General features: G+C 46.9%; 1 protein-coding gene across 5 annotated transcripts in view; it reads left to right on the top strand.

The window, feature by feature from the left end:
* The window catches only part of FAM3D (FAM3 metabolism regulating signaling molecule D), a 417,220-nt gene that overhangs the window by 183,748 nt on the left and 218,741 nt on the right, over positions 1 to 14,731 (top strand). The window lies entirely within an intron of this gene.

Below are 14,731 nucleotides of genomic sequence, written 5' to 3'. Positions count from 1 at the left end.
GATCCTGGGTATCTTCTTCCGGATCCGAGTCTTCAGATATAGGAACAAGCGTTTCTTCCCGAGCTGACCTTAAGCTTAGCCTCCTCCTTCTTTCCGGCCAGGTGGCTGCTCCACGCCTTGTTCTCCTATTTCTCGTCCTCACACTCGGTTCTTGATCACTCTGGTACTGATCTGTGTCTGAGTCGTATTCACTGCAGCTCTCTCCTTCAGTTGCGTCTTTGGTCTCACTGCCGTCCTGCCTTCCTTCCTCTTAAGGATCAGATGCGTTCCCAACTCCTTCCGACACCCCCACAGCTGCTCTGGTCCCCTCTTGGGATTCTTCTTCCATGACTGGACTTTCGTCTGGGAGAGGAGCTGTTTCTTCTAGAGGTGCTGAAACTCTCCGAGTATGGGATGCATGGATCCAATTTGGCAGCCCTCCGCACTTCACCGCGGTACTCGTGATCAGGATTACCTGAAAGGGCCCACGCCAACGTACATCTAGGCAGTTCTTCCGGACGTGCTTCTTGACCAGCACCCAGTCCCCTGGGCACAGATCATGACACAGGTTCCTTGATGATGGAACTTCAGCCGCCTGCACCTGAAGGGACACAGAATGGATGGCGTCAGACAGTCCCTTACAGTAATCCAAGATCAGATCATCCGTAATGTTCAATAAGGCAGCAGTTGGAACAGTGGGAAGTCTCATGGCCCTCCCCATCAGAACCTCGTGTGGAGAGAGACCTGTCCTCCTGTCAGGTGTGCTACGCATGCTCATGAGTACTAAAGGAAGAGCATCTGGCCAACTCAAAGATGTGGATGAACAGACTTTAGCTAGTCGACTCTTCAGGGTGCCATTTACTTGTTCCACGATCCCTGAGGCTTCTGGTCGATAACTACAATGCAGTTTTTGATCGATCTTTAATGCAGAGCACAACATCTTCACAATTTCACTGTTAAAATGTGTTCCTCTGTCCGATTCCAGAGAGGCAGGCACCCCGAAGCGTGGTATCAACTCCCTGAGCAATAGTTTGGCTACTGTGAGTGTATCGCACCTACGTGTGGGGTATGCTTCAACCCATCTGGAAAATATGCATACAACCACCAAAACATACCTAAGGCGGTTGATTTTTGGCATTTCAATAAAGTCCAATTGCATTCTATTGAAAGGCCCCCCAGACCTCCCAATGTGACTCAGTGTAACTGGTGTTCTTTTCCCTATGTTTAACTGTTGGCAGGTAACACATCGCTTGCATACTGATTCTGCCGCTATCCTAAATTTAGGGCAATACCAAGTCTGCCTAAACACTCTCAGCATAGCATCTCTTCCTAGGTGTACTGGACCATGTATTTGTCTTGCCATTGGATTCGCTAGTTCCTCAGGCAACACTGCCCTCCCATCTGCTGAAATCCAAAAATCCATCTCGCTTCTCACACAACCTGCTATCTCCCATGCCTTTTTCTCTGTTTCAGGTGCGTTCTCCTGCATCACTCTTAAATCCTCCCAAGTGTCTACTGTTTCCAACATCATGCTCAATTCTGTCTTCTCTTCCGCCCCTTCTATTTCTACCTTTGTGAAGGAATAGTCCTGCTCCGCACAATAGCGGGCGACTTCGTCTGCATAACGGTTACCTTGTGACACAAAATCTGTATTCTTAGTGTGAGCTACACACTTTACAATAGCAATGGCAGCTGGACCTTGTAATGCTTCCAACAACAGTCGCACAAATTCTCCATTTCGAATGGGCGAACCAGAAGAGGTCATGTAACCTCTCTGAGACCACAATTGCCCGAAACCGTGAACCACACCGAAACCATATTGGCTGTCAGTGTATATGGTGACTCTCCTTCCGCTACCTGCTATACAGGCACGGGTTAATGCAATGATTTCTGCTACCTGTGCGGAATGTACTCCTTCCAGGCAAGCGGCTTCCACAACTCCAGTAATGGTGCAAACAGCATAAGCTGCTCTCAACCGACCAGTATCATCTCGTAAACATGAGCCATCGACAAAGTAAATCTCATCAGGGTCAGACAACGGCTCATCCACAATATCTGGTCTGGGCTTCGTGCATAGTTCAGTCACATCAAGGCAATCGTGGTCTTCACATTCTTCGCCTTCTATTACAGTAGGTAGTGGCATCAATGTAGCAGGGTTCAAGACAGAGCATCTCTTAAGGGTCACGTTCTCCGCAGCAAGGATAACTTGCTCGTAGCGCGTGAGCCTACTATTGGTCAGATGCTGCGTCTTGGTCCTGGTCATTAACAATTCTACTGAATGTGGTACATACACCACTAACTGGTGTCCCATGACAATACTCTCACACCTCTCAATGCTGACACCCGTTGCAGCAACGGATTTGAGACATCCAGGCAACGCTGCGGCTACCGGATCTAATGTAGCCGAAAAGTAGGCAACTGGTCTACGGGCATTTCCATGGGTCTGTGCCAAGACTGACAAAGCACATCCCTCTCTCTCACAGCAGTAAAGTGAAAAAGATTTCTCGTAATCGGGCATCCCCAGAGCCGGAGCACGACACAAGTCATCTCTCAACTGCAGGAATGCCACTAGGCATTCATCGTCCCATGGTACCGGATCACTCACCTCCTTGTGCGTCAGTTTCTGTAAGGGCTTTGCTTTCAGTGAAAAGTTAACTATCCACTGTCGACAATAACCAACCATTCCTAAGAACATCCTAACTTCTCTCTGTGTCGTAGGCGCATTCATCTTCATTATCGCCTCAATCCTATCTGGAGACACCTTTTGCTTTCCCTTTTCTAACCGGTGCCCCACATACTGTACTTCTGTCAAACAGTACTGTAACTTGCTCGGTAGATACCTTATGTCCATTTTCAGCTAAATGGTTCAACAAGGCAATGGAATCTGTTTTACAAGCTTCCTCGGTCTCTGACGCAACAAGTAGGTCATCTATGTACTGAACCAGAACCGAATTCTGCGGCAGTACTAGATTTTCGAGATTCTTCTTCAACAACTGGTTGAAGATTGATGGGCTGTCTGTGAATCCTTGTGGGATTCGACACCATGTTAAGACGCGATTTTCCATTTTAAAAGCGAAAAGGTACCTGCTGTCTTCATCCAATGGGATTGAAAAGAAGGCCTGGCAAAGATCTATCACTGTGAACCATTCTGCTTGGCATGGTATCTGAAACAGTATCACTGATGGATTCGGTACCACTGGACAACATGAAACAACTATATTGTTAATTTTTCGAAGGTCCTGAACTATTCTGAATTTCCCACTAGGTTTCTGCAAACCCATAATCGGGGAGTTACAAGGACTTCCCACGATTTCTTGTAGTATTCCCTGTTGAATCATTGACTCGATCACAGGTTTTATTCCCGCAATCATTTCCTGGGACAATTTGTATTGAGGCGTTCTGGGATACTCGGCATTTGGCTTTACCATTATTTTCACTGGTTCTACCCCCTTGATCAATCCTATTTCCTCGCCTGTGAAATCCCATACCCCCGACGCCACAGCATCTCGTAGGTCCTGGGGAAGATCTTCTACAGTCAGAGTAGGATATAGTTCTATGCAAGATTTTGAATTGGCTACCTTGAAGGTAGCGTCATCGTCTGTAGTCTGTACCTCCACTCCTTGCGGGGTGCAGTATATTGTGCAGTTCAATTTGCATAACAAATCCCTTCCTAACAGACGTACAGGACTCGAATCACATACTACAAACTGATGTTCATTCATATGGTTTCCTATTTTCACGGATACTGGTTAAGTCAAGGGACTAGTCATCCTTTTGTTTGCAACTCCTACCACTTGAATTGTTTCCCCTGACATCGGTAAATCTGGAACCACCACTGATCTCAGAGTTGATCGAGTAGCTCCAGTATCCACCAAGAACGTTGTAGGACATCCTGCCACTTCAGCCTCAACAAATGGCCCCCTCTGATCCACCTCTAGGACTGCCCCGAGGGTACAGTCCTCTTCTTTACTCACACGTTGTCCCGTCAATGGATCAATATAATAACACTTTTCTTCCTCAATAAAAAGAGGCATCTGTTTAAAGACCTTTCCCCCTTTCGCGATTTTCGGTGGCTGTGGAAACTGAGCTCTTGGAGCCGAAGTCCCCCCTTTGACCACCTTCCTTCCTGGGACTGTCGCCTTTTGAGCTGGAACCTCTTGAACTTGCTCTTCTAATTCTAGCTCTCCATTTTCAGGGTTAAAGGGACACTCGCGTCTCCAATGTCCCACCTGGTAACACTGGTGGCACTTTGTCGTCTTCTTTAAAGCGGCAAAGTCTACTCTAGGTCTCTGCCCTTCTTCATTATCCTTGTTCTGACCATTCGACTTTCGTCCCATCCCCTGTTTCTGTTGTCCGCCCTTTCCGGCTGACTGCATTTGCACCACCATCAGCTTCTCCTTTAGATTTTTCTTTTTAGAATCTATTTCGTCACTGCAGTATCTTGCATATCGCAGGATCTCATCTAGTGGTTTGTTTTGCCAACAGATTAAATGTTGTTGAATCATCAAACAAATATCTGGTCTCAGCCCCAAAACGAACTTTGACACAAACTGTCCTATGTCTTTGGGATCCATTACATCGAGTCCACTATATTGTTTGAATATTTTCAGTAATCTTTCATAAAATTCATGAACTGTCTCTTTGGGTTCCTGTCTTGTTCTGTCTATTTTTACCCAATCTATATCTTGTGGAGGCACTTTATCCTTTAGCCAGGCTATTACTCTTTCATATTTCTCCATGACACTGTCCGACGGTCCATTAGTTCTAGCATTCCTCTCAGGTTCTACATTTGGCCACTGGACACTAATCTTGCAGGTTACCCACAAATCCCCTGGAACCACGATGTCAAACAAGGTGTTCAATTCAATCCACAATACTTTGGAGATCTTTACAAACCTCTCTACCTGCTTATACCACTCAACTGGATTCTCCCTTAACTTCGGAAATGAGTTGGTAAATGCAGCTAAATCTCCTCTGCTCCAGGGCACATGTACATAATTTCCGTTCGATATTTCTCGCAAAGGGAACGCCTCCATCTGCATTACCCTTCCCTCTGGAGACATCACACTTGTACTCCGTCTAACTGTACCCCTTTTGGACCATCTCTCCTCCCATTTGTCCAGATCTCTCCACACCCTTATTCCCGATATCAACTCTCTTATGTGCGTTTTTAATCCTGTAGTTCTCTTCTCGTCTAGGTCTTGGTCTGAGTACTGCAACCTATGGTTACTCTGTAATGTCTTTGTTCTGGACAAATCTACCATGTACCTGTCTGCCAGGTTAGACAGTTTCTCATGAATTGCTCTGGCCTTTCTAGTAATATCCTTTGCTATAAATAGCAGTTCATCTTGTTCGTACAACTCAATCCTTTCCAAAGGCACCGTCCCTTCTATAATCTCGTCTAGATCGGATTTTAGGCTGGAGACATCAAGCCTTTTAACCTTTATAGCTGCTTTCAATACTTCGGCTCTCGGTGCTCCTTCAGCCTCTCTCTCATCCCAGCTCCTAGTTCTACGTCTAGGCTCTGGTGTGTTATGTGGAGTCCTCCCATGCTCCCATCTCTCTAGGTCCCATGCCTTTCCATCTTCTCGGGGTGTATGGTGAAACACTCCTTCGCGCCTCATAGCCCCGCATTCCCCATCCTGTCTAGGTTCTCGGGATGCATGGTAAGGCATTCCGTTACTCCCTCTTTCTTCTCCCTGCATCTGTGACCTCTGATCACTTGATGTATGACGTGATCTTTCACTGTTCCCTCTTTGCCAGTGTTGTACCTCTTCCCCAGGTGTGTGATGAGTGCACCTAAACCTATCTCTGTACTCTTGTGTTCTTTGGTCTCCCTCGTTTTGCACGAGGCGAGACATCTCCTCACGCTCCATACTCCTACCATTCTGTTCCTGCTGTTCCCTCCCATTCATAGGACGTGTAACTCCTCTATTCTCCTGACTTTGACCCTCTCGCCCCTGACTGCTTTCGCTAGCCCCGCAATGAGATACAGTCCCGTTACCTCGGTTTTCCCACTCGGGTTCTGTTCTTGACCTATTACTCGGAGTTACCGTGGACCCATCCCATTCTCTCAAATCTGCTCTTAATTCTGTATAAGATTCCGGCCGTGGTCCCCTCAGGTCCATCGGTCCTCTCTGACCTCCCTGTCCTGTGTTGGGACCCACAGTCGTATCGAATGGGGTGTTCCACGTTACCGATCCTGGCAATTGCTTCCATGCATTTGTCGTGTTATTCCTCCTTTCCATCTCAATCCTTTCTCTATCTAACCGTGCCTGCTCTTCCCCTCTCCCATGATCTGGATTGTAAATCGACACTATAGGTCCTATGGTAACAGGTACTTGAAGAGCATCCGGTAATCCAAAAGACTCAGCCTTTTCGGTGATTGGCGTCTTTTGTACCACAAACCTTCCCACTACACTCTGTATTGTGTTGTTTTGAGGTGTCTCCTCGCCTTTGATAGGTGTCCATTCCGATATAGGGAGTGGTGTAAACCCCTCTATGGCAGTCCCATCTTCCCTTGCTAGTCCTCTATCTTCAATTTCCCCAACTCTCGGAGGTGGTCTGTCTATCAACAATCTGTTTATCACATTGTCCTCCGAATCGCTCTCCTCATCCTCTTCCATGAGGTTCCTCCCACCTACCACCTCCCTCATTGGATACAACTTCTCTACCTCAATAGCCTGTACCCTCCATCTCTTTGCCTCTTCGTCCCATTTAGAATCTCGCACTGCTCTTACCGAACGAGTCAATCTTTGTTGACGCCTGTTCAAATTCCTGTCGTGCGCCGCCCTAATCCATGCATTAAGGGCCTCAAACTGGGTTGGTCTAGGCGGGGGTTTCAACGAGGACATGGTTGCTTTTAACCGATGTAACACTTCTAACTTAAACGTCCCATACTTAGGGAACTGCATTTCTTCATTTCCTTCCGTAAGCTTATTCCAAGCCCCAATCCATAATATCGTATGCAGCCCCACATTCGCTGCCATATAATGAGCTGGTGTACCCTCCGGCGGTGCCTCTTCCCCGTAATAATGTTCACTTCTTTTTCTTTTAAAAATCCCTTTCAAACACTTAAAGCACTTCATGATTTCTCTTTTCTCCGCGTTTGTTTACTTCCTGATGACAATCTACCAATCACCGCGCTGTTCTCGCTAACTGGCCTATCCGATCGCGACTTCTCACTGATGTCGCACCAGCCGCCCAATCGCGTCGCGGCTCTTGCCGACGTCACACCAACCGTCCTATCGCGTCGCGGCTCTTCACTCGCCACCCTATCTCAGCGCGGCTCTTTCTGACGTCACTCGTCCCCCTTCGCAGCAGTTCCCCTCCTTTTTCAGCTCGTCTCCTCGGTCATGCGTGCATCCCATTCATACTCTGAAAAATGATTACTTCTGTCCAAGCGATCACTTTCTTGACTGTACGCCCACAGTCTTTCTGTAGTTGTCCCCTTAACTTGACGAAATGTCTTTCCGTTTACTTCCAGACAATCGCCTTCTCTGATAGGTTACTCACACACAGTAACTTCCGACCAGCGTCCGTTACTCATACGCTCACTCTTACACTCCCCCTATCTCGGTCCCACGGCGGTCAATGGTATCTCATGACTTCCGTACTATGGTCGACAACTACTCTGGATGTTCGATACACCCAAAACCACTTAAGCTCTGGCCTGAACTTAAGATTCACCAGTTCACCCGTTTACCAGGTAACCAGTTTACCAGGTTGCGCGCGCTTACAACCTTCTCTCAATCACTCTACAGGCATTCAACTCCGCAAGACATTACAATCCAATTACCACACAAACACCGCAATCTGTTCACGCATGACCCTTGTTATACTCACTCTCCTCCGATACTGCTGCTTTTCTTGCCCCGTCTGCACCTTCGGCGCACGATTCTTCCGCTGCTCGTCTCTCGATGTCTAGGGGCCTTGGGGTAAACTAACCTATCTAGATGACCTTCCTCAAGAAGATAACCATCCTAAACTGCTACCAACTGTTAACGCGGGGTTTCTGGTCTCTAGCTACCTTACCAGATCCCAAATCATGTTGACTGAATCGTTGGTACCTGTCATTGAGTAAAAGACAATCTACTACTAGGTTAGTCAATTAAGAACTTACACCACTCTAAAGAATCCCTTACCACTGGGAAAGATTAAAAGTTTAATTCAAAGTCAAAAGTATCTGAAGATACAAACATCTCAGAATAAGATTCAAAAGGTATACAGGTATTAGTACAAAAAGATACTCTCTGAATATCCTTAAGCGACAAAAGGAAATTATCAAAACTTCTTCAAAGAGCATGAGTGTTGCAGGAATCGCTGTGAGTTGCAACCTGAGAGTCATTTACAGAAAGGAAAAAATACAAGTTTAGTCTGTCCCTACACTAGACTAAGTGACATCCCTACTTAACAAGATCTTTACCTAAAAGGTGTCAGCCGTGGTGACTTCCTAAGAAGATCACGCACTTCTCTTAGTCTCTTCTGTAAATCGGTCTCTCGTGATCAGCCTATCTGCCTACCCAACTGCTTTCTTAAGCTCCCAAAATCATCTGCTGTGGCTTTCCCTAATACAAAATCACATTTTCGATAGGAACGCCCCTCGGGACGCCCCTCACGTGGTACCGATTTCAGCGGCAAAACTCCATGATGATACTCTTCGGGACCCTCGTTAAAGTTGACCTTGGTTCCCAGGCTTCTTCTCCAGTTCGCTGGTACCCCCTGAAATTCCTGAAACCTCCTCCAGGCCTGCGCCAGGCGTCGCTGAACAAGGCTCCATTCATTACGACTGATTAGGACCCCTCGCACCTGCATTCAGACCATCCTACAGTGGGCCTCAAATTCCAGACTCCACCATATCTATAGGCCATAAAACATGTGTAAGACTTTGTGCTTGGTGCCTCTCGACCTCTTCTCTAACGAGCACATTGCAGATCAAAGAAACAACATTATCTGTTCAGGCCTACTTGATTTTCATGAAGCGGGTCCCTGCACTCTGAAAACATTTAACTCGGTTTAAACAGTATTCTTTAACTAGCACACATTTCTATAATGCAACACATCTATAAAACATATACTTCAATACTATGCCTAATAATACATTTGCACTCTAATGACTTTAAAATCCACGTCACTAAAAGTGTAGTAGCATCTTTCGTTTCCTGTGAAATGCCATGTGGCCTACACATTTTCATGGTTTGCAGAATTACATTTCGTTTTCACTTATTCGTCTAACGTGTGACTCCAACATCATTTTAACATTTCTACAACCTCTACATTAGTTTTCCACACTTATATATGTATCTATTCTAAGAAAACAAACACTCATATATTTTCTCTTATATAAGTTGACACTCTTGTGCAATACAATTTAAACTAACACTACGTGCTTGTAAATATGGTGTTCTTATACATTTTTCAGATTTGTGCTCTCTCACTGAAATACACGCCAACTGAGCTCTTTGCCCTCAGGGGTAAGGCTGGGAAATGCTGCACGGTCTTCCCTAGTCGACCCAGAGGCAAGAGGCGCTGCCCCGGCTGTGGCTGGTTACCAAGAAATGTCCCTGTTAATACCTTCGCTAACCTGCCTACATCGAGTAACTGTTTACTCTTGAATACCAGGTCTCTGTGTAGGCATGCTTTAGATCTTTACAGTTTACTTTCGGAGATTAAACCTATCTGCCTGTTTTTAACGGAGAAGTGGTTGAATGACTCCTCGGGTCCTGACATAGCCTCGGCACTCCCACCCAACTATACAATTTTCAGAAAAGACATGGTTAACGGTAGGGGGGTGGCGTTGCGATGGTCGTAGACAGGCGTTTCACCTGCTCAATCATTCAAACGGATGAGATTCAAGGCTGCGAGGCTTTGGGTTTTTCCCTCTCCGTATCTCCGCGCCAATCCTGTTCTGGACTACTGGTTTACAGACCGCCTGGCCCTATTGGCGCCTTTCACGAAGAGCTCCACGCGGTGGTCTCAGCGCTTTCTTTAAAAACTGATCACTGCCTTCTCCTGGGAGATTTTAACATTCACATGGACACCAGGGATGACGCCGATACTGTCAAACTCTTGGATACGGCATCCCCACTGGGTCTTATTCCTTATTTCTCGGTTCCTACTCACACTAAAGGTCACACACTTGACCAAATCTTCTCTACTATGCCAATTGGTATCTCCTCCCCGGCTCCGGTCCTGTGGTCAGACCATTACCTAATGAATTTTCAGATCTTTCACTCAGATAAGCTATCCGCCAATCTGCGAGGCCGTCTCCCCCTGACCTCGTGCGCCTATCACTGCGTTTCCCCTGACATGCTTGCTCACGCACTTCACTCCCATCCCTGTAAGCTGTCTGGCAATTTAGAGGCCGATCTTGATCTCCTTCAGACTTGGTTTATGAAGAGACTGGACAAATTAGCCCCGCCGTTGCCTGCTCGTAAGCCTACCTGCCGCACATCTGCCCCGTGGTTTACGGCAGCGCTGGCTGAGAAATGGCGGCTATGTAAGAAAGTCGAAAGGGAGTGGCGCCGCAAGTATGACATCAGTGCCAAGCTGGCTTATAAAGAATCTATCAAACTATACCACTGTGACATTATGCTGGAAAAGAAAGCCTACCTAGCCAGAAGAATTGAAGCAGCTATGAACACCAGCAAAGAAATATTTTCCATCGTCAAGGAATTCATGGCCCCCGCTACGAGCACGCCTACCAGGTCTCTCTTTGAAGCTTGGAACACCCAACTAGCCAATTTCTTTGCAAATAAAATCAAGTCTATTCAGAACTCTTTTTTACTTTCTGGTGTAATGGCAGCTCCCAGTACTACGGTTCTCCCTTCTCTGCCCCTCTCTGCCGATGCTCCTACCTTCTCTACCTTCCCCTTCCTCTCCCTTCCAGTTTCCTTGGATCTTCTGGCCAAGCTTAAATCAGGTTCCCCGTTGGACCCTTGCCAGGCCAAATTTCTCGCCAAATCTGCACAAGTAATCAACGCCCTAATTAATCCAGTGCTCAACCTCTCACTCAGCACTGGAGTGCTTCCGTCGGCTTGGAAGCAGGCTCTTAATTTGCCGATTCTAAAAAAGCCCAATCTGGACCCTTTGGTGCACGCCAATTACAGGCCCATCTCTCTCCTTCCAGCATTTGCCAAGCTCGTGGAGAAGCATGTCCACGGCTCCCTCTCCAACTTCCTTGAGTCCCATAACATCCTGCACAACACCCAGTCCGGCTTCCGTACCAATATGAGCACGGAGACTGCTCTATTGGAAGTTACGGAGGCCATCAAGGAGGTCTTGGATTCAGGGGGAAAGGCGATGTTGGTAATGCTGGATCTCTCGGCGGCTTTTGACACCGTCCCCCACAGTGGTCTTCTCTCTAGACTCAGTGAGATTGGGCTACGGGGGACGGTGCTCAGTTGGTTCGAGTCCTTTTTAGCGGACCGCCACCAAACGGTCTGGGCTCCCCCGTACTCCGCCATAGTGCCGCCATTGGAGGTAGGAGTGCCTCAGGGCTCAATTTTGAGCCCTACTCTTTTCAACATCTATATGACCCCCTTGGCGGCCTTGGCGGAGTCATATGGTGTCCAGATCGTTTCTTATGCGGATGACACCCAGCTCCTCTTCTCTTGTAAGAAGGGTGCTGACTTCGATGGAGAGAGTATTAAAGACTGCCTTGAGGCTGTATTCAAATGGTTCAAGCTTAACAGCCTCAAATGCAACTCGGATAAATCCGAGATGCTCTTTCTCGGCTGCCTTTCGGACCTTAGGTGGAAGGCTTGGTGGCCTGCGGCCATGTTTCCTCCTGCTGCCGCTTCTACCTCGGCCAGGAATCTTGGGGCCAGATGTAGGTGGCCAATTACCGGTCGGTAACGGCCGAATTCGGCCGTTACCGACCGGTAATTGGATTTTGAGATGTAGGAGCATGCTTTACAGAATCGGTATTTTACCGAATCTGTATTTACAGATTCGGTAAAATTACCGAATCGGTAAATACAGACTCGGTAACAATACCGAGTCTGTAAAAGCACATGTAGGTAGCACATCTTTGAGTGCCGCAGGCCTTTCAGATTTGGTATTTTAACACCCAATCCAATTGGGTGTTAAAATACCGAATTCAGGTGTGCATGCACATGTGTGCATGCACACCTAGCCATGTGACAGACAGACATGCCCTTAGGGCATGTCTGTGTGCCACATGGCGCACATGCCTATTTTTGGGGTGCCAGAGGGTGTCAAAGTGACACCCTCTGCACCCTTGCAAAATTCGGTATTTACCGATTCTGTAATTACAGAATCGGTTTTGCCCATTGATTCCTATGGGCTTCAAGGCCCATAGGAATTAATGGTCAATACCGATTCGGTATTTACAGATTCGGTGCATACCGAATCTTAACGATTCGGTATTTACAGAATCTGAAATACCTACATCTCCCCCCTTCATATTTACCGACTCTTAAATACCGAATCGGTAAAATTCGGTATTTAAGAGTCGGTAAATATGAATTACCTACATCTGGCCCTTGGAGTATTAATTGACAACGGTCTCACTTTGAAGCCCCAGATTCTTGGCCTTGCTGGTAAATGCTTTGGCATTCTCAAAATGCTCAGGAAATTTCTTCCGCTCCTGTCCCTCGGCCATAGAAAAATCACTGTGCAGGCGTTAATTGGGTCTCGTTTGGACTATGCGAACGCTCTATATCTTGGTCTCCCGGAGTATCTTTTATCGCGTCTCCAAACTGTCCAAAACTCTGCCGCGGGCGCCATCTTTGGCCTTCATCAGAGATCTAGCGCTAAAGAACTTTTGAAAACTCTTCACTGGCTTCCTATTCGGAAGCGTATTGTTTTCAAGACGCTCACGCTGGCTTTCAAAGTTCTCCATGGAACAAGCACGAAATATATCAGTAAGCGGCTGACCTTCTACCAGCCATCTAGATCACTAAGGTCAGCTTTGCTAGCCTTGGCAGCCGTTCCTGGTATTCAGCGAGTCCGTATTGGAGGCCGTTCTTTTAGATGCCTGGCGCCACAATTGTGGAATTCCCTGCCTGTCACTCTGCGAAAGACCGTCACCTTATTAACTTTTAGGAAAGATCTTAAGTCCTGGCTTTTCATTCAGTAGAACCGGTTACCCTTCGCTTGCCCTGCTCCGCATCTGGTTAGAAGCGCCGGGACACTCTTCGGAGTAGCTGAGCGCTATACAAATCATACAATAACATAACATAACATGAGGGATTTAATACATGGGGTATTTAGTAGTGCAAGGAAAGGGTTCCTGTTATACTTACATTGAGATAACTAGGGCCAAATTAAAATAAAATGGCCAAGGGGTCGCACTATATCCCTCCCTGAGTCTTCTTGGGCCCCAGGGACCACATCCTTGGGACTGTGTGTTTTTTAAAAGAGGAGAGGGCCGTGCCCCCTACACAAGCCTATTTTTTTCCCAGGAGACCCCATCCCACAGAGCCTCCATTATGTATAGGTTGGTGCCCACCAAGGACCATGCTGGGGGCTGTGGGGGTGGGAGCCCCAGGGCCCCCTTGGTCCCAGTGCTCCCCATATGCTGAAGGAGCAGGCATTGGTCCCGCAAGTAGGGGGCAGCTAATTATGCATGCTCCCTCCAGGGGGAGCAATATGTGTTCTGTTTCCCTGCCTTCATCAATGAGGGCAGGAAAACAGAACACAAGTCTGCTCTCAGCTGGAGGGAGCATTTTTAAATGTCCCACTAGTGACGGCCCAGGGGGATGGGTCCGTAGCCCCTTTTAAAGGCTCAAGGAGGGGGCCACACACCTCGCCTCTACTTTAAGTTTTTTTTTTGTTCCAGAAGTTGGGGTCCCTGGGGCCTAAGTGTGCTCCAGGAGGGGGGCTGTGCACTCCCTCCCTTTATTTAATTACTTGGCACCTGGGAATGGGGTCTACAGGACCATTTTTGGTTTGCGTAGGGGGGTTGTGCGGCCCATTTCTCTTCTTAATACATTTTTAATACATGAGGTACCTGAGGCACAGATAGGCTCTGGGAAGGGGATCACACATTCTCTCCCTCTTTTTACCTTGACCATGGGAGATATGGTCCCTAGGGCCTCTCAGAGAATCTGAGTTACCAGGTGCCCCTTCGCCCCAAAAATAACTTACCTTTGCACCCCGGGCCCTAGCTACCCTGGGGAAGTTTTCAAAAGAAATGCAGAAGCCTGCACATCTTTTTCTTTCTTTATTCTGCAATGGATTTGTGGGTCCTCTGTAAATTTGTAGGAAGATTTTAAAAAACAAACATCTTTGGTCCCAGGCGGGGGTCCCTCTGAGACCACACTAGCAGAGGTAAGGGGTCAGTGTATCCCGACCCAGCCCCATACCACTTTTTTGGGCATTGTTTCACTATTTAACCACACTTGGCAAAAATATTGTGCTTGAAATTTCTTTATGAAATTCTTCAAATTAGAGCATAAACCTCCAATTGGAAGCTGGGTAGTAATCCTGGATCAAATGGAAAATGTTGCACATAACTTGTTCTTTTGCATGGCTGATGACAAGAAGAGAAAGAAATGCATTTCCCCACTCTGTAAAAATCTGGGATTTAGGAAACATGAGGAAGCCTTGAGAGTATTGAAATGTGGCACATCCTTTCATACAATTTTTAGTCTGAGCAGATATTTGGATTTTTACATAAGAAGATGGGCTTGACATTTTAACATGTAGTGAATTGATTAGTTATTAATTTTAATCAGAACATCTACACATGATATTTGGGTGGCTGACAAACTATTTAGAGAATAAT

The sequence above is a fragment of the Lissotriton helveticus genome, chromosome 9 (genome assembly GCF_964261635.1).
Source record: "Lissotriton helveticus chromosome 9, aLisHel1.1, whole genome shotgun sequence".
Lineage (NCBI taxonomy): Eukaryota > Metazoa > Chordata > Amphibia > Caudata > Salamandridae > Lissotriton > Lissotriton helveticus.
Note: the sequence above shows the minus strand (reverse complement) of the source record. Positions and strands in the feature narration are given on the sequence as shown.